Raw genomic sequence first — 20,387 nt, forward strand, 5'->3', positions numbered from 1 at the left:
CGCGGCAGTACGGTTTAACACTGTTTCCGTTTTTAAAACAATTATTTCTCCGCAAAAATAAGGAGCAGAAATCAGTTTAAACTCGTGGATGAATCAGTCGGGTTTTCTCCTGCTCCTCCTTCCTCCCGTCTCCCCCTCTGATACACAGAGGAACGGAGGGGCGACGTGTCGGGGGTGCGGAAAGAACTCGTCACACGAAACCTTCACCGTGATTGGTCAATCCGTTTGTCTGTCAACATTTTGGGGAAAAAACAACCAATGAACACTCAGTAAATCACAAAGGACCTCCCACCTCACAGGTGGGGCTCATTAGCAGCCTGTCAGTCAGAGAGCAGAGAACACGGCGCGAGGACAATGAGCCTCATTGAATAGAGCTGAGATTGTGCTGGAATGTTTGATTTAGAACACATGGGTATGTGTCATATGCAAACGCCTTTAAAAGGTGAATTTTTTGTTTTGTTGTAAAATGTATAAAATGAGCCCAGCCTCCAGAGGGTGAACAGGACATATGTGAATGTCAGTCAGTTACCAAGGCCACTGGTTCTGCTGTTGTTCAGTGTTAAAGATGACAGGACCAATGGGGTCTCAAATATATATATATTTTTTACTAATCTGATGTTTCACTGAAGAAACAATTTATCATCCACAATATTAAATACCTCGCTGGCACTTTATAGGTAGGAGCCTCTTTGAAAACACAGCTCTGTGTGAAGTTTGGTCTTTAAAAAGAATGAACTTTTAACTGCGATTAATCGCAATTAATGAATTTCATAATGTGCGATTAATTAGTTAATTTTTTTTAATCGATTGACAACCCTAGTAATTATGCATTTGAGAAAATGCCACAGAGAGATCAAAGGCGAAGGTCGGCTAAGTTCAAATATAGTCTCAACTAAATCCTAAAGATACACTGTACCTGGATCCCATTGGAATAACAGCTTATATTTGCGGTTGGTCTGTCAGATTAAAATGTTGTTTTCCAGTATCCAAAGTTTATCTTTAATACGTTACAGAGAAATGTGCTCTGGCGTACCACATTCACAGTCAAAATGCAAGGAGTAAAGTTTTTTCCAGAGCGGCTGGATACATTTGCAGATGGATTCCATGAAAGTCTGCTGTCTACAAACTCAGAGAATGACTAAGAAGAAACGGCCCACCTATGTGTGTAAGTGCATGTGCACTTGTCTGCATGTGGAGGCACACATATGTACATTTGTTATGTCCTGCCTAACAGTAATGCCTGTGATTCACAGGACAGGAACACTTTGGTTTATAATATTTAACGTTTATATAACAGCACTGATAGCATAAATATTCTTATCGTATTATGGCCGGGACACATCATCATTCAAAGTGTCCACTTATTTGATATATTCGGCAAAGATGCGAACGCCTTGTTTGGATGAGGGAATGTGGGATTGACGTAAGTCTGTGTCTATAACTCTGTCCTCAAGTGTCAATCCAGAGTAAACATCTTGGGCAGGTGTACCAAGAGCCAGAAATCCATCGTCAGCTCAGCGGAGCTCCAGAGTGTTGAGTCTGGAGGAGCAGAATCAGTGCAATAAATGGCCAGAAAATGAAACAGCAAAAAAATACATGTTGCACAAATTGTGTGTGTATATATATATATATATATATATATATATATATATATATATATATATATTCACATCAGCAAGAAATCACATCCCATTTTACAATTTTTTAAATATGTTGTGTATATAATCTATATATATACATACATATATGATATATATATATATTGTATATCCACAACAAAAAAACACATCCCATTTTACAATAAAATAAAAAAAAGTTGTGTTTAGAATATATACAGTATATATATATAATATATATATGTATATATATATATTATATACAACATATTTAAAAAAGCATTGCTGACTTGCTAAAATATTTAATTGTATAACTTAAAATACTTGATTTTATTGACTTGAAATATTTGCTGAATAATAAATCACAATCAATTTCATGCACATATGTTATATAGTAAGATTGATTGTGTTACTAAGAACTGACAAACATATATTTGCATAAATCTGACGTAATGAACAGTAAAAGTCATTTATTGCTAAGTGATCAAGTATTCCTCATGGCTGAGTGCAGACAGGCTGGGGTCACACGCTGGCTCCGCCCACAACAACCTCCCTGTGATCTCTGGCGAGCCGACAGCCGACGTATCGAGATATAAAAACAGAAAGGAATCAAGTGCAGCATTTTTTACTTAAATCAATTATCAGCGCCCTTTTAAACACATCTGTGTGTACTTTGAAGAACACACACGCGCCGTTATTTTACCTGAACATTTGACCATCATAATGTTTCAAGGCGTACGCTGTTTTTAATACATTGTGTTGAAAAGTAACAGAAATATAGACTCTGCACTATAACTGCACATTCACAGCCGTGATGTTCGTCGATATTTTTGTCCGACGTCTGTGGAGTCCCGAAATAGCCCCCGGGGGATGATCCAGTCATATTGCACGGTATTTAAAGTCTGACTGTTTTCACGGCCTTTGTTAAAAGATGAAATGAGGGTCGGAATCAAGCGTGTTTAAAATAATAAATAGTGAAGTTTGACACGTATTTGTAGGCTTAAATGAATAAATCGCATTGCCGTTGCCAGACATACAACTATGGAAATGTTTGGCTCCTGCTTTGTAAAACAAAATGGCTTCTCCTTTTACTCGCAGTAAATACAGAAAAGAAACCTCAAAACAAAACAGTCGAGAGGATAACCATTGATCCTCATCTAAGCCACGCTCAATCATACTTAAACGGGGCGGCTCTTCCTACCAGAGGAACCAGCACAAACCTTTAAGTCGACAGCTAATGCCCGGTTTAGTCCTCTCTCTCTCTCTCTCTCTCTCTCTCTCTCTCTCTCTTTCTTTCTTTCCCTACTCCAAAACTGCCATGCTACAACTTAATACCAGACGAGCTCACGCTGGGCGGCTGCGAGTAGCTATCAAGGCCTGACTCCGCACACTCAGCCTTTTTTCCCTTTGCTCTCCATTTTGTTCTCGCCATTCTTCCCTCTCACCCCCTCCAATTTCTTTTTTCTCGCGGGTCACCGAACCCCGGGACAAAGTCCGCCCCCCCACACACACACACACACACACACACCTCCTGATCCTCGGGTACGCCGACGCCGAGAACCGCAACGCCACACACAACGCCGGGAGGTGACATCTCCTCACCCTTGAGCCCGCCCCTCCCTTTCCTCGCCTCCCCCTAATCCAATCAGCAAGGCCTGAGTTTTTCTAATATACTGGTGGTCTCATGCTCTGACTTTATCCCCGCAGCTGTGCCGGACCGCTCATTGGCAAGATTAGGGCCTCCTCAGTTCCTCTGATCATGTATTTCAATATGAATGGGACCAATAAGGGGCTGGATTATGGCTTAGTTACTTTGGAAATCCAAGGCCCCCCTTTGATGCCCCCGGGTTTGAACGGCAACGGCAGAACTCTGCCCGGCCGGCGTGGCGTGGCGGCAAACGCCACCTGGCAGTCGAATGTTTGCTCATATGCGCTCATTAAACAACACCACACTGGCACTGTGGGTACTGACGGCGGGCCCGATGGCGAGCCGTGGCCCGCGACCAGATGGCGCCGTCAACCAGTATGCCAGGTGGGGTTCGTGGTTGCCACTCGCGAGATGCCTCATGGACGAAAAAAGGAGAAGGGGGGGGGGGTGGAGCCAACTAGGGAGAGAATAAACAAACACACATTCCGGTTACCTTCACTCATTTTCGATCGCTCTATTCCTTTCACACACACACACACACGCTGGGCACTTCGTAGGCGTTAAAACGCCTCTAATGTCAACCCTACATTTACCGTAATACATCATCTCCAAAATAAAAGTGCACCTGAATGTCCCTCCGAACACTCGACACACACATTGCCACACCGAGGTGCCCTGAGAGCGTCGGCCCCTCGGCGGCACGGCCCCCTGCAGGTTTTCTTTTTTTTCATTAGCGGTTGAGGACCGTGTCGTCTTCTCCGCAGAGGCCCTCCTGCCTCTTGCATTTGGGGCCCTTTATGTGTGAAGTGCTGGAGGTGATTAATTTGTGTTTTCCCTCCTCTGTGGGAGAGGGAGACCCAGCTGATCCACCGCGACCCCTCCTGAATCCCCAGCGGGTCGGGCCGGTCTCTCTCTCTCTCCGGTCGCTTCCCACTTCTTTTGGGGTATTTCACGTGTCGGACCTGGAGGTCACATGAGACCCGGTGCTTTTTAATGCTCACGATGAAGTCGAGAGCTGATGAGTATGATATGATCTATACCAGCGGCAGCGAATTCATATTTGCCGTATCCCTCCTCCGGGAAATGACACTTTTAAACATTGGTGACAGGTGATGTTGAGTTGGACATTTACTCGGAAAAACTTCAACAACAACAACAAAAAATCGGACTGGGACAGTTTTGCATCAACCTGCAGGTCTCTTGTGAAACAGCTCCATGGAGCAGGATGTTTATCTTGAGAGGTTATTATCCAAATAGTGCCACTAAAATGTCCGCGATGGGTAACACGCAGCTCCCCAGGTAGTTTAGACAGTGTGGACAGGTGAAGGAAGTATCCATCTTCCAGAAAACAGGAGGATATCCTGACTCCATTGGGCTGAGGTGGCCAGGTTGAGGGGTTTTGGGGCTTTGTTTGAGGCCAGTGGAGGGGGTGTCTTGAAGGATTCAGTGGCTCGCGGTTTCCATTGAGCACTTGATCCTGTTGACAGATATACTGCTCCCTTTGTGACCACATGGCTGTGATGGAAATGGCAGGTGCAGTATGGGTAGCCGATGAAAAAAAAAAAAACGGGGAAAAACCCCCCTTTCTAGCGTTGTGTTTCAGTGGTTGTAAAAACACAGCTGTTTTCAGCTTTCTGAACCGGCTGCGCACTCGGTTTCCAATTCTCTCCAGCTCCTTGTTGCCTTGTTGGCGTAGTTACTAAACTCGCAAACACAGTCTTATGGTCTTAGCTCTTTATCAGAGCTTTAGTTGGAAAAAATGTACAGATCAGTATTAGCGATCAACACTGTTGGATGAAAGCTCTTAGCAAGTCGCTCAAAACCCGCCTCGGAGTCACTGATGAAGGGGAAGCTGCTCGGTTGTTTAACACACACAATGAGAGAGAACAGTTCCATCAAAGATGAGCCCAGAGAAGAATTTTATTTAAATATACAAATTATAATTCATCATGCAAATGACAAAACAACTTTAAAACACGGACACATGGAGGAAAAAAAGAATACATTGACAATTTTAGTGAGCATAAATATGGAAAACGCATAGCTATTTGTTTTATTCTTGCTTGTAACACTTTGTCAACGTCCTATTATGTAAGTATTGTAGATATGTAAACCCTGAACATTTTACATTGAATTACCATTCTAGACTTACAAGACAAGATGAAATAAGTGCAGCAGCAAAGAAGAATATTTACAAGGCAAAGTGTGCAAGCCTTGGAACATAAATGTAATTTAGGGCACTGTGACTCTAAATTGTAGAATTAATATATGATAGAGCCGTTAAAGAAAAGAAAACAAAAAAAAGTTAAAAGGTTAGTTATTCTGATTTATTCTTATTTAATGTATTTGTTATGTATATTAATTATTACATTGACCATTGAAACATATATTGCTTTAAAAACATGAAATTGTGAAAGTAAAGATAACTTTCATTGATATTTTTATTAGCTCATTTATGAATGGAACGGATAAAAATCAAGTTATTAGAAATCAATGTATAAGTCAAATTCGAACAAATAAATGCATCATCTGAATTGTCATTAGAATAATAATAATAATTGTAAATAACAGGTAATAGTAGTCGTATTCAGACATTTTACAGTATATTTCTAAAGGTAATAAAATTATAATTCATATAATTACTCTTGTCGAACATTACTGACACTGCCAACTACTGCAGCGCAACGTAAAAGAATAAACTAAACTGGCATTTGAGAACTAAAAGATTGAAAAAACAATGAAGTTTGCCTGAAGTTCATTTGATGTGTGTGTGTGTGTGTGTGTGTTATTAAGCTTAAAGATTTTTTTCTTGCTCCTTTAAAATCCAATTAAAATCCAATACTATAGTGCTAAAAAATATATATTTTGTCTCACTTTGTGCTCAATACCAACATATTATTTTCAATATTTGACAAACTTTCCCTCGTAAATTCCTGGTTTTCATTGGGCAGCTCTGAGCCTGACATGGTGCAGTCATCTCTGTGTGGGAGTGTGTTCAGTGGGTGAAGCAAAGCTTTTAGCTCTCGATGAAGTTGTCCAATGAGCGGCGCCGAGTGTCACAACTCCTCCACAAATTACTTTTCTCCGCTGCCAGTCCTCACTCCCCAACTTCTGTGCCCCCCTTTTGTTCACGTCAACACCTTCACTCACTGACACGCTATCAAACTGCACTTTGTCATTTCGCAGCATTTGGTAGACACCAAGTAAACGTTGATTTTGGTCCAAACAAAAACACATTAAACAAAATAATAAGCTGAGCCGTGAAGATCGAAAAATATTACGTAATTTGCCTGTAAAAAACTTGTAAATGTTCTTTTTTTACAGATAAAATAGATGAAATCTATAAATAAAAAAGGGCCTTCTTCAAAATATTTGAACCGCTCTCTCGTCTCGGGAGAGTTATGACAAATGCTACAGTAGAATAAGCTTAAAATCCTCAATGACCAACACACCAGGAGGACTAAATGGAGGTATCGATATCTGCCAATGATACACATAAAAACACCATTCTGCGTGGATTCAGCACTCTGAAAATTGACGCCCGATCGTCAAAAAAAACCCTCTGAGCCTTGATCCACGCCACCAGAGTGCGTTGCTGTCGCTTTTCCCCGTCTCCAGAAATGAAGCCATCACACTTTGCTCTGGGGGTTTGGCTGATGAATGACAACGCAGTGCGCTGTGCCTCACTGCGGGGCCATTTGTGGAGAGATAAGAGAGACTTCCTGGATTAAGGAGGTAGTTGAGGTACATCTCCGGAGAGCCTGTTTGTTTGGGTAAGACAGCCCCTTCATTACTGCAAAACTGTGGGAGGCTGGGAAGCCAACCTGTCTTCGAGATAGCACGGGACTGCTGCCAAAATGTACTTAACCAGGCTGAAAATGCAACCCACTTACCCTTGATGCCTCTAATATATGATCATGAATAGTGCATTAGGCCAAATTCACGCTTTGAGGCATTAATATGAAGCAGATCCAGGCGTACTGACTTTAAAATATCACATGTCCCACCTCACATGGTGTGAAACTGCACACTCTTGATGTTGGGCTTTTTTGTTCTTATGAGTCGTCGTGCTCCGTGGGTGGCCCAGCATGACCTGGCTGGTGAGCCTCGGCATTAAATCGAATGAGCTCCCGATGCCAGTGTCACTTTGAAAAAACACAAGCTGACCATCGTGTTGTTATCCAAGCATACAGGATTACACTCAGGGCAGTCACGCGAAGGCTTACACGCTCATCTCGGACAGAAGAAGGAGAGAATATAGAAGACGAGATAGAGGCCAAAAACATTGAACAGCACATTCTCAGCCAGTCGGATGCTTCAGCCAAAATTAGTCATTTATTTGATCGCTTATTTTTATCTTTTCCTACGTGTCATATCCCGCTCTCTCTTCATGTGTCTTTATTTCTACTGTCCAATATAGTCACAATTGAAAGACACCAACTATACAGTACATCACCCCTCGACCATCCCAAGTAACATATTTAAGTTGGGATAGCTTTCAGTTTTAACAGTTTCAAAACCAAAATACAATATCCACTGAAATTTTAAAAAGTGGGAAATCAGCAAATCCTTTTCACAGTAAATTTATGATTTACACTCTCATGGTGTTATATTAATCTTCAATTTGTTGGCTATTGATGAACTCCACTGGAGCAATTTGAAGTATGTATGAAGTTCCAATGAAAAATCTTGGAATCCAAAATGTTTTCTCCAAAACTGCTGTCACAAAGTAAAGTACATTGTCATTGGTAAAACAAAGACAGTTGTTGCAATAGGTAATAATTAATTAGCGTACCTGCCAAGTCACAAGATGGTAAAACTGAATGTATACTTTATGAACTCTTGCCACACAATATATAATAATTAAAACAAAAGCACATCAAAACATATTTTATGGTCATGTTTAGACCAGGTGGCAACTCCAGGGTCGCGAAGGGGAAGTGAAGGAGGGGATTCTCCAATACAGCCTGCGGTTTATTTAATACATTATGGTCCGAATTTAGAGTAAAATAGACCTTAAAGTTGAGTATGCTTTAGGGCATGGCTGCCATGTGACTGACAGCTTGCGACCACAGCGTCGTCTGGTCAGGGGGTTGTGCGTTTTTTCATCTTCAAACTCTAAAAAACCTTTTCACAGTGTGTTTTTAGTTTATAAAAGTTAATTGTAACCTTTTGGCCATCAAGAAAAGGGCTGCGGCTCCACCCTCTCGTTTTACTTTAAAGTGCCAAACCAATGGGGGACCTCGCTGTGACTGTACATAACATTTTTACATACAGTCTATGGTTTACCTTTATGTTTTTTTTATATTAACATACTTCCAACCTGCTGCCTCCTATGGAGGACTCAAAATGACTTAAGTATAAATAAATAAATGCATGAATAAATATGGGAATAAATAAATAAATGCTTAAATAAATGTATAAATAAATAAATAAATAAATAAATGTATAAATAAATAAATACAGGAATGAATAAATATAAGTTATAAATCAACAGGACATCATAAAATAAATATATTTCTACATTTCTGTATTTCTTCATTTATTTATTTATCTATTTATGTGTCCACACGGATTTCTTCATTTATTTATGTGTGACATTTACTTGTCCGTATATTCAAATGAGCTGGGGCGGTCCGGTATTTATTTATACATTTATTTAAGCATTTATTGATCTATTCCTATATTTATTCATGCATTTATTTATTATTTATTTATACTTAAGTCATTTTGAGTCCTCCATAGCCTCCAGACGCGCTAAAGCAAAACACATGAGCAGTAAATAAACATAAATGGAATTAGCGCAATGGAGCGACTCGATGAGCACCCTTTGACGTCTGACTCGACAGGTGAATTTCTACCTCATGAAAAGAAGAATATTTTCCTCGTGATCTGCTCAGTGTCGGTGAGCTGGAGTGCTGCAGCGTGGCGCCTCTTGCTGCCCCAGTGGCGGTGAAGGGGGGAATTAGATGTAGTGTTGTCTGAGTCCCAGTTAATCCCTCAGCTGATTAGTGGAATTCTCATCAGGGCTCCTTCATAGAAAGTGAGGGAGCGAAAGAGTGTGGAAGAGAGAGAGAGAGAGAGAGAGAGAGAGAGAGAAAGCGGGAGATGGAGACGAAGAAACAAGAAAGAAAGGAAAATGGGAGAAGTAACTAGAAAGCAGAGTTGTGGAGTCCCCCCCCCCTCCTCCTCCTCGCCTTCCTAGTTTCCTCTCCTCAGTCACCCGCCGCCAAGGACCACAGGCCTGCATGTACTCCGGCCAATCAGATCTCAGGCCCACGGGTCACCTGGCTCAGCACACTAATCCCGAATCTGCCTTGTAGATTAGCACTTTCCCACTCGCAGCCACTCTAGCCCAAGCCCCGGCAAATCCCGAGGTAAATGTCGGAGCTTCCGGTAAGTGGGTGAGCTCGGCGTTGTGCAGTGGATTAGGGAGAATAGGATAATATTTACAAGCCCATCGCCAGTCGCGATAAGGCCGAGGATAAACAGTCATGGTCTGCCTTTAGCCTTTTTTCTCTCCTCTCTCTCGACGAGGCAAATGGTTAAATCTCTGAATCCCTGTGTGTAGTCTCTGACATTGATGAGCTAAATTACTCCCCTGTGAATTAGTTAATGTCACTCACCTGGCCTAATTCCTGCTTAAATGGATAAACAATTATTCAGGATTTAGACGAGTCGGTTCTAATCAGAATCATGCTGATAAATTGAGGTGAGATTGGATTTCTGTGTATATATTTTGTGTCACGTTGCAACACTTAACGTCCATTAAAGACTTTCGGAGCACACGCAGAGTTTGGGAGTCAGCGGGATGCTCAACAATTACACTGACATTCGATTTGATCTCACAGTAAGAAAAGGGCATATTCACCAGACATCTCACATGCTTTCCATCAAGGACGTGTATGTGGATTGAGATATTCAATACGTATTTTATGTCTTTAACAATAAAGAAAATATATATATTAAGCGCCTTTGAGTGTCTCGAAAAGCGCTATATAAATTAAAAGTTATATTATTTTATGATTATAATTTGTATTTTTATTATTATTATTATTATTGTTATTATACACTATAGATTAGCTTGCTTGAGGATGTAAACTGTAACTCATTTGCAGCAGTTGGACACTAACTGTTAATTTAAATCGACCAGTAATTGAAAACATTGTATTTTGATCAAGCCATGTTGTCAATGATCACATTTAAAAACAGGAAGACAAAATATCATCTTTGATTTTCCTGGTAACTCTATTTTTTTGTTTGTGGTTTTGCCAAAAATGTGCTTTCAAGTAAAATGGGACTATTTTTCTTAGCATGTTTCATGCAGTGTTTCATTCAAAATTTGACAACAATAATGATGATAATGGTATATATATATATATATATATATATAATAAAATGGACAGCTATGACATGGATATATATATATATATATATATATATATCCATGTCATATATTTATAAATGTCATCATATATATATATATCCATGTCATAGCTGTCCATTTTATTATATATATATAAATATATATATATTTATATATATATATATATATATATATATAATAAAATGGACAGCTATGACATGGATATATATATATATATATATATATATATATATCCATGTCATATATATATAAATGTCATCATATATATATATATATATATATATATATATACTGTATATCATCATCATGTCATAGCTGTCCATTTTATTTTTTCCCGACAGTTTTACAAAAACATGAATCTGAATGAATGTGTGTTGTCCTGGTACCCTCGTATATTTTCCATGAAGACGCCCACTTTTGCTCCACCCAACCCTTTGAAGCCAAAGGTATAAACCCAGCACAAGATGGCTGGTACCTTAGATATGTGTGTGAACCTCACATATCATCAATACCATCACAGCACATGATGGACTAGTTTCCTCTCTACTGTAGATGGCACTGTTAACCTTGACTTGCACTTGGTTGGGACTGCAGCATCGAGGAAGTCGAGCGGGTTTAGAAACAGTCCACGTCTGCTCCTTATTACCGCGTTGAGCCCCGGGGAGAAATAAATTAAAGCAGGGAATAATAATAATAATAATCTAGATTATCTTTGTCATCGCAGTTATGCTAACACAGTAAATGGACTTTCGAGGCGGGGCCCATCGGCCGAAAGAAATACCCTCCGGCTTTTATCTTTAGAGAAAAACCCGCGTAGGCTTTTGGGCTGCTCCTCTTTCCTCCGCGTTTTCTTCAGAGAGCTGGAGTGTTGTTGGTGGGTGGGTGTGGGTTTGGACGGGGGAGTTTCGGGGTTAGGGCCGGAGTGAAAGGCAAGTGTGTTATTGTAACAGAGCTTATGAGGGAGTCAAGAGGAGGGCAGTGTGTCGATCGCACGCTAGGCTGCATGATTCACAGAAGAGGCCCCAACGTGAAGCCTCAGGACGCCCCTCTCTCTCCCCTCCCCCCCACCGCCCCCCGCCCTGCTTCTGAAATCCCCGCCGTCAGCTTGCATTATGAGACTAATACCAAAGTGGTGGCGAATCACCTCACGTCACCTCTCGTGCGGGCGACTCCATCCATCTGGGGTTAATTGGTGCTCTAACCTGTGGTAAAAAAAAAAGGTCAAAACAAACCAAAAATATCTCAACGCTCCTCTAAAAGTCAGACGAAACAACGCTGTCGCTTCTAAACGTCTCTTGTGAAAGAAAGACAAAAAAAGATGTTCTCACCTTGCAGTGACATTTTAAAACATTTTGATGTATAAAAAAAAAAAAAAAAATCAATACGAGTCTCAGATCACGAGGTCATCTGTCGGCTGAGAAGCATTCTTATCGTCTCATGAAACCCGTTCGTGACCTCTTTGACAATTTAAAAAATGCACGATGGACAATTATAAATCAAGCTATTAATTCCTGAAAAGCTGACCTTGGGGAAATGTGAGATACCGCATGACAGCGGTGATATACCGCTCGCCCCTGGAAGCAGCGCGTGTCTTTCAAATGTCACCGAATGCGTGCAATATCGTCTCATCGCGTCAGTATGCTGGACGTGTCCTGCAGCAGCCGCTCACACGATCTGAACTGATGAACCCTCCTCCCCGAGACAAAGAGGACCCGGCCCCCGTCTCGTGACCGCCGCTCGAACCTCTTTTCATGTTGCCTGTGAAAAGGGGGGGGGGGTCGACTGACCTCATCGGGATATTACTTTACGTCCTCGTCAGGCGGCGCCCTTCGTGATGCCTGTGGAGCACGTCGCTGCGCCGCTTCCCGCGCGTGCCACAATAGCGAGTCATCGAAAAGCCTAAGAAAGACAGGTGTGGAGACGGGGAAGAGAGAGAGAGAGAGAGACTGAGAAATGAAAGATGGCGAAAAAAGATGGACGAAAAATCCGAAAAGACGAAAAGCTTGGTCTAATATCCAAAATCTGAATAATCCATTGAGCGTTAAGGGGTTGAGGAACATTGAGACGATATTGGTTTCTCCTGCTCATCAATAGTTAATTCAATGAAATTGTAATGCAAGCGAGCAAATTTGCCCAAGATGTGAATTCCTGATAATTGTGAAAAGATAAATGTTCTTTGTCCTCTTCATTTCTCCACCATCCAATTAGGATTTGACGGCGAGGCAATCCGAGGACTGTGTGCTCTGGAGCGAGATTACGTTAGTTTAGCCGCTCATTAGCCATTTCCTTGAGCCCTCTTGTAATATTGTCTTACCAAAGTTAGCTTTGGTCTGAATGCACTAATCAAGAGCACACATCCGGTGTTTGATGACGTTTTTTTTACCTATTCCCGAAGCATTTCCTCTTCCTGCAGCAAAAATTCATTAGTTTCAGCAAGAGAAAAGGGAAACGGGGGAGTCGTGCACATATTGAGCTGAGCAACTTTGTCTAATTTTTTTCTTCCTATTCCTTCACGCTGATAACATCATCCGTTCCCTCCCCAGCCCACCCATAAAAAGTTTATTGTCCTCGCGGTCCCCCCCCCCCCCATTCGCTCACATCTCTGTTTCTTTCCCAGAGAAACATCGCTGAAGCTCAGGGTGTCGGGGTCTACGTCGAAGACAAATCACAATGTTGTCTGTTCTCTGGACGCCCTTCTCTGTTATGACTGGAAGTGGACCCACACGTGGGAATAAGGTGGGAAGAACAAGACACCCACTGCAAAAAATATCCACATTTACAAGCACTAGTTTGAAGTTTAAACTAATACTTACAATAACAATATGTGTATTGTATACCGTCTTCGAGATAGGATAAAAACTGTTTCGGATATATCCATGAAAACAGCATCGACGGTGACATTTGAGGGGCCACCGTTGCCATGGAGACACATTGTCAATTTCCATGGTGCCTGCAGCAAGTCTGAGCCCCGTCTTTCTTTTGAATGTCGGAAGATGATGTTTTAACCCCGTTTCAACCAGCCCGCATAGTAACTGTTATGTACAATTTTAATATATATATATATATATATACACTACCATTCAAAAGTTTGGGGTCACTTAGAAATGTCTTTATTTTTCAAAGAAAAGCACTGTTTTTTCAATAAAGATAACATTAATCAAAAATACACACTATACATTGTTAATGTGGTAAATGACTATTCTAGGTCGAAACGTCTGGTTTCTAATGAAATATCTCCATAGGTGTATAGAGGCCCATTTCCATCAACTATCACTCCAGTGTTCTAATGGTATATTGTGTTTGCTAATCGCCTTAGAAGACTAATATCTGATTAGAAAACCCGTGCAATTATGCTAGCACAGCTGAAAACAGTTATGCTGGTGATATAAGCTATACAACTGGCCTTCCTTTGAGCTTGAAGTTTGTAGAACAAAATTAATACTTCAAATATTAATCATTATTTCTAACCTTGTCAATGTCTTGACTATATTTTCTATTCAATTTTCAATTCATTTGATAAATAAAAGTGAGTTTTCATGGAAGACACGAAATTGTCTGGATGACCCCAAACTTTTGAACGGTAGTATATATATATATATATATATATATATATATATATATATATATCACTTTACAACACAACATTTGAAAGGGCCCATCGTGCTGTTAAAGTTGATGATCCTCTCAGACAGTAGAAGTTAGCTTAGCTTGCTAACATCGGCATTAGCACTTAAGACGTACGTTTTTTGCTTATTTTAAAACCTGTTTGGAGGGTTCTTGTTACGGTTATCTGTCTCTCAATAGCTCTTTACCTAAGCACCTCAAATCATGACAGGGAGTAGGCCCTAAGGTGTAAGGTATGAAGAGCTCAAATGAAGGAAAACGTTGTTTTCTATTTGGATTTGATTTTTTTGTTTTATGAATACGACTCAGTTTCCTTCTGCCTCGGATGTCCGCCAAAGCAAGATCTCGTTCAGCGTGAATAGTTTAAAAAGAGGAAATACGAACACTTCTAATACCATTTGCACATTTCCTTGGCATGCTTTGAAGTCCTGATACATCATGATATGAAAGAGTCCTTCCGTATGACATTTCTTGCAGTGTGGAAACCAGAGAGCCGACCCGGTATGTACATAGCAATTACATCCCGGCACCCTGTGCACAGTGCACAGCTGAACCACGCTCTGAAGGGTCACTGCCCAGGGGATCCAGGTTTGCCCATTAAAGCATCATCAGACAGTGCAGTTTATTTAAAGAGACATGCGCCTCACTGCTTCTGTTTACCCTCCTTCCGCTGGAGACTTGTGGAAATCAAAGACAATATGGAAACAGTCATTTCCAGCGGATGAAGTCACCACGGGTCAAAAGTGGCGTGTACGGACGTGTAGCTCAGTTATTTATCCACCACGGGGGGACTGAGAGAGGATTGCGAGGAAATATCCAACTTTTGGTTTCCTTCCAAAAATGCTTTACGTCCGCACAGGAAACTATTTTTTCGGGGGGTTTCTGGAGTTCATCTCTCTTAACCCTTGTGTTGCCTTAGGGTCATTTTGACCCGAATCAATATTACACCCTCCCCCCGCCTTTGGGTCATTTTGACCCGATTCAATGTTTCACCCTCCTGTTACCTTTATATTTACTAACATATTTTACCCTTTGGGTTCAATTTGACGCCAGCAATTAAAACCTCCAGAAAATTATTAGAATTAATATTGTTTTCCAAGTTTAAGTGTGAGGCACTTTATGTTTGTTTGTTGACTACCGAAAGAACACCGACATTAAACATTGAATGGGTTCAAATTAATCCTAAGGCGGGGGGAGGGTGTAATATTGATTCGGGTCAAAATGACCCTAAGGCAACACAAGGGTTAAAAAAAAACGCGGACGGGTTGAACCAAAGGACTGTTGCTATTTCTGGAGCAGTCGTTACAATCCTATAGAGATATCTCCCTTTGGAATGAACCCATTTGCTGATTATCGCTTCATGTGCTTGTCATTTATTGGTTATTAATGAGCTGCGACAACACCAATAAGACACCAGAGTAATAGTAAGAAGTGAGACGCGTCTACGTGTCTCACCCTCACCCAGATAAGCCAATCGACATGAGCGCCCCTGGAGGGTCCGTCACCCCGCTGCATGCCCACCCTATCTGGAGTATTTGGCTCAGATAGAAGACTTTGCTCCCTCTAATTGGTCTCGTCGGTGAAGAGGGAGCCTCCCTCCTCCTTTTCCTTCGGCTGTTCCAAAGTGTCACGGCGCGCCGCCGGCCTGCCCGATGCTGCGCAGATAGCGCCTTTGTTCTCGAGGAGCGGCGGCTGCCGTCGCCCGGGCGCCTCGTGTGTGTCGAACGAAGAGAAGGCCTTCGGCTGGAGAGTACAGCGAGAGCGCAGGCAGGCGGTAAAGGAGAGCTGAGGGAAAAGAGGAGAAGAAATGCACCGTGAGTGGATCCATTCAACGCTTCCTTCTTAGAATTAGGCCGTGGTCCAGTTTCCACGTGTGGGTCCCGATGTCTCATTGACACGAGAGCTTGTTCAACACATCACACTGTTGAATACGCTGTTCCTTATTGTTGATTAAACATAAAGCCATCATGTTACTTATCATACAATCCACAATGAATATATTAACCATATCTATAAGCAGCATCTGGGTATATGTTACGTCCGTCTCATTTCAGAGGCAGTGAGCAATAGATCTCAAATTAGTAATTTGTTTGGGTTGAGCACCCCTCTTTTGATGATTTGATGTAGCTTAGGTTGTTTTTGAGTTTAAATGCACTTATTGCAAATCGCTTACGACAAAATAGTCCATGTAATGTTATAAATGTCTCAATTTCTTGCCTGGAAACATGCATTTTCAATTATAAAAGTCAGCTAAATTTCAGTGTGTAGCTTTCTCTGTAGGCATTGGTCAGAAGCACACACCACAGTGCACACACACACACACACACAAACACATGCACACACACACACTATACAAAGTCTGGCCTTTAGACGTATATATTTTCGTCTTTTATTTGCTGTAAAGCACATTTCTTTTTACAGAAATGCCTCATCTCCAGGCGTATATCTTGACCTGACCCCTAGACACACTCCCCCTCCCCCACTCGGCATCAATCAGGTGTGTGAGAGGCATCGTGGTAATTTGTTAACCTTTATCCAGTGACCTCTGCTGACCTCAGGATCACCCTGCCAGTGTGACTGGGAACACTGGACTGGGTTTGACCAGGGAAACAGACAGAAATATATCTCAGGCAAATGTATTTGCTCACCAACTATTAATTTAGTATTATTTGTACATATATATTGCATTTATTTACTGATGCATGACAAGATACAGTGCCACAATCACAGATCACACACAACTAAATGAATCCAAACATGCAACATTGGAAAAAATGTGATCACATAAGCAAATATCACAGGGTGTAAAATTCGACGTTGCCTCAATCGGAGCACAACTTGATATTACGAATCCGTTTCGTGATGAAATAAAAAATGTAAAAATGTGATCTTATTATCTTTTTTCAATTACGAGGCGATAGGCAAAGAAAATGCTGTAGATTTCTCCGATGGATTATTATTCAAGGCACAGCGCCGGCTCACTGCTAACTCTGAGAGCAAATGCTCTCTGCCGATGCATATTCATATGTTTAACATACAGACATGCATTCCTAATGATGTAGGAGAGGATAGAATGCAATAAAGCTCATGAATACGTTTTACCATGCCAGTCAGTCCTCGGCGTGACAAAGCTGCGTCAAATGGAGCTAATTCAATTCTCCGAGACTCAGATGTGAGATGAAAGCGGAGAGAGGTGAAATGTGTGTTTACTCTTTCGGTGCACATTTTTTGCTATTTTATTATTATATCCATCCCTACCTTCAATTTCTACCCTCTGCTCTTCACAATCACCCATTTCCACTGGATCTGATCTTTTTCCGATCGAGTCACGGAGAACAATCCTCTTCATTTTTAAATCTCCCATTTTTACTTCAAATCATGTTCTGAAAAAGACACGTAATTCAAGGTTGAATCCTTAGAGAAAGAAATAGGGAATTCAGTGAAATATTGGCATTATCTTCATAGTATTTAGTATCATCGTTGATCTCATCTGGAATGAAAATAATAATGTTGGATGTGTTGTTGTTGTATTTTTGCACATGGCACTGGATGCATATAACACAAATACCCAAAGGTACACGTGTCCACCAAAATGCACATGAACGTAATATAAGTCAGAAAACTGTCAAATGGGACAGAAGCTATCTGAGCTGCCCAGAAACTGAGATACTTTTACTTTTTACAATGAAAGCACCCCGATGGGAACACTGTGCTTTTATTTGCTACTCCCCCTTCATGAAAGCTACCTAACCAATTCCCAAGTGCTTTCACAAAAAACCTCATTCTCACTTGGCAGGTGCCAAAATGTATTCATGACTGTGAGTTTATGAATACCAACATTGAAGTTCAAAATCATCCACAGGTAGATCAAGACCTTCCTGTCTGCTCCTCACTCACTGCCTTATCACAAATAGGATTGGGAGACTTCAAATCACAGGAGTGGCCGCCATACGTTTTTTTTTTTTACGAGCCCTTCCCTGTAAAACCTTCTCTTATCTCTGTACACTGTCACTTTTGGTTTTAAGATGTGACACGAACCAGCCCCTGATGTTAGGGGTTAGACAACCAGACATCTTGTCCAGGCAGAGTGAGCAGACGTCAGTAATGGCCGAGGACTTTGTTTATAAATTATTAATGATTTTCTCCCCTCCCTGTCATTTTGGACAGGCTGCGAGACGAGCCGATGCCTCTCCTGTTTGCGTGGCAGCGCGCTCCTCAAACAGATTGCAATTTATTCCTCTGCAGTTTGTCCGTCAAGGCTAACTCTGACAACATAATCCCAAACTAATCCGCCATGTTCAGTTTTTCTTGTTGGCTCTCATGCAAACTGCTCTGCCAAATCCCCGCTACCTGTCAGCCTGGCCTTGCGATGGGGAGCCCAGACGAGCTGCCAGACCTGCTGCAGTGGCTCCCGTGGGGGGTGAGGAGAGAGAGAGAGAGAGAGCGAGAGAGAAGGAGGGAGGCATGGTGCCTGGGTAGACTTAACCCCTGCCTCCCTCCCTGTAATCCACTGTAAACAGCCAGAGCCTTAGAAGGGCTAACTGCACTAATCAAGCCCCAAGCTCGCCCAGTCACTATCATACACAGTGCCCTAAGAACTAGAGATTTGAGCAGCTACTGCAGTGTGTGTGCAGGGTATGAGTGTGTGTGTGTGTGTGTGTGGACCAGAGGGGCCTATTGAGATATCATAATCGCAGAGGAGGGAAAAAGGTGCCAACATGAGGCAAAGATGGGTGTCCTTGAAAATGGCCAACGAGAGATGGAAGAGTGTTCCAACACTTAAAACACTGGCAGTTCGGACAACTACACCGTTACACCTCATGACCCTTGATATGTCCATATTTTTAAGGAGAAATATACCATCAGACAAATCAAACCCACTAGTAAGTCCTTAAAGTAAACTATAGACCTAACGTGCATATAGAAAATAGATACTTACATGTTTTCCGGAGTGATAGGTTGAAACTCCTGTAATTAGGGCAGAAATTCGGTTTTTCCCCAAAAAGAAAACCGGCTACTCAATATTCTCTCCCAGCCTTTGGAGAGGCACATTTAAATTTCCCTCACACCCTCACTCGGTCTCTCTGACAGTGACCCAGAATCCACAGGCAGAACATAAAAGGTCTGACAGTAGTGAAAGGCAAAGGGAGGCGAACTAAGCCAACTCCCCCATCAACAAAAAACAAAGTTTCAAGAACTGACTGGACACGACGACCCAGGCTACAAAAGTTTAGCCGCTTGGGGGATTTTTTTGATTCATCCTTCTCTTTCATTGTTCCACGTAATGAGCATATCCAGCGGGGTGTCTGTGGTGGGTGGGGGTCTGGGAGTCAAAAGCCCACTTTGTCAGTGTCCCTCAAGCATAATCAATAGATTTATTGGTGATACAGATCAAATGTGTTGTTTTGTGTGTAACAAAGAAATCATTTGTTTCATTAAATTGTTTTACAAAATGCTATGTATGAATTGCAAACAAATTCAAGGTGTCTTAATGTTAAAAAAAAGTAGAGGAAATTTGACATATATAAGAACATATACATATATATTTAGAAGTTCTTGCAATGGCAACTATACAACATTATAATTAATATAAAAACAACTAAAAGTTGATTCGCGTTTCTACTCTATATCTTTTATGTTTCTAAATGAATTATTATTATTATCTTTATTTAAAAGGGACCAGTTAAAACATAAATGTCACGTGATGCCCTGTACCAGATTGTAGCTAGAGCTTATTTGCATCTGTAGTCCCTTGAATGACAAGAAATGGAAAATCTAAAAGGTATAGACTCTACATATATTCTGAAAACGTATCTAATGCGAAATAGTCTGGAGAATTGCGACGTATACTCAATGCGCTAAAACAGGCAAACCTATCTACATGGTCCTCTGAAGACCTTGGGGTATCAACACTGAGGGGCCCGTGGACACCCCGGGCCCCTCGTGGACACACCGACTCCTGCTCCGCGTTACGATGCGTTTGCTTCGTCTACTTTCCGACTCCTGAGACTGTGGGAAAGGTCCGGACAAATATGTTTGTCTCCTCAGCGCTTCAGATAAAAGTGTCCGTCAAGGGTGGGGCTTAGGAGAGTGTTGAGATGACGGCGAGGGG

At 41.5% G+C, this 20,387-nt stretch overlaps 1 long non-coding RNA gene across 1 annotated transcript; it reads right to left on the reverse strand.

Annotated features, from left to right (window-relative positions):
* Window positions 1-15,625: 15,625 nt before the first annotated feature.
* Window positions 15,626-19,461, reverse strand: LOC130209858 (uncharacterized). Its single transcript, XR_008834719.1, has 2 exons — window positions 19,215-19,461; window positions 15,626-16,060 (listed from the first exon to the last, which is right to left on the reverse strand). It is a non-coding gene; the product is annotated as an uncharacterized LOC130209858 (long non-coding RNA).
* Window positions 19,462-20,387: the final 926 nt, after the last annotated feature.

Source organism: Pseudoliparis swirei, chromosome 19 (genome assembly GCF_029220125.1).
Source record: "Pseudoliparis swirei isolate HS2019 ecotype Mariana Trench chromosome 19, NWPU_hadal_v1, whole genome shotgun sequence".
Taxonomy (NCBI): domain Eukaryota; kingdom Metazoa; phylum Chordata; class Actinopteri; order Perciformes; family Liparidae; genus Pseudoliparis; species Pseudoliparis swirei.